The sequence below is a fragment of the Chrysochloris asiatica genome, unplaced genomic scaffold, assembly GCF_000296735.1.
Source record: "Chrysochloris asiatica unplaced genomic scaffold, ChrAsi1.0 scaffold00013, whole genome shotgun sequence".
Classification (NCBI taxonomy): Eukaryota; Metazoa; Chordata; class Mammalia; order Afrosoricida; family Chrysochloridae; genus Chrysochloris; species Chrysochloris asiatica.
Genome location: NW_006408531.1, coordinates 34,672,635 through 34,673,757, shown reverse-complemented (window position 1 = coordinate 34,673,757; position 1,123 = coordinate 34,672,635).

The window sequence follows — 1,123 nt, the reverse complement described above, 5'->3', positions numbered from 1 at the left end:
TGGAGGGGATTGCAATCATTGAGATGAAACAAATGTATGATTTGTTGTGTGTAAAACTGATGATCTTATTCATAAGCTTTCACTCAATTCTCAATAAAAGTGAAAAAAAAAAAGGGGGGGGACACCCTCCACAAATTGTATACTTATAGTAAGAAAATTTGGAAAGTTGTTGAAGTTATTCTGCAATTTCTTTAAAAAAAATAAAGTTTAGTTAGATATTCTGCAGATCACCTCTCCTAATTAAAACATAAACAAAAGCCAACCTTCTTCAAGGCATCAGACAGTCAGTAAATTAAGATCAGAGAGAAGTCAGAGAACTTTAAGTTCAGTATTTGAGATTGGTTTTACCTTGGAAGTTTTTCATGATTGAAGTGAGAACAGTTGAGAGTTTGAGAGAAGGACTAGTGCTTTTGACACCTTCAAAGATCTTGGAGTCCAGAGCCCATTAAGGGAAAGTACACTAGAAGTATCCTTTCCTTCACAGAGAATGGAAACTCCAAATAACCTAATTCCTTGAAATAGTTCTAGTGCCCAATTGTTTGTAAGTGCTGGTGGTCCCTAGTGACTGATAGAAGCCGATGTGAAACCTCTTTGGAGGAATATGTATCATTCTAGGCTTCAATGTTCTTCTATAAACAATTTTGCAAGTGCAAATGATGAGTATGCAACTAAAAATAAACAGATGTTCTGATAATAAACAATAAAAAGGAAAAAAAAAAAAAAACCCAGAAGCATTAGATAAAACAATGTTTTTTTTTTATCCAGCAAGCAGGATTCAGACCGACACATGGATGGAGGAATATCATTGCTGATGTCAGATGGTTGCTGACTGAGAGCAGAGACTACCAGAAAGATGCTTATTTGTGTTTTACTGACTGTGTGAAGTCATTCTACTTTATGAGTCATAACAAATTATGAATGACATGTAAAGAATGAGTACTTCAGGACAATTAATTGTGTTAATGTGGAACTAGTACATTAACCAGAAGACAATGCTTCAAAAAGAACAAAGGAATACTCTGTGGCTTAAATTCAGAAAAGGTGTATGTTAGGGTAGCATTCTTTCACCATACTTATTTCATCTGTATGTTCAGCAAATAATCCTAGAAGCTGGATTATATGA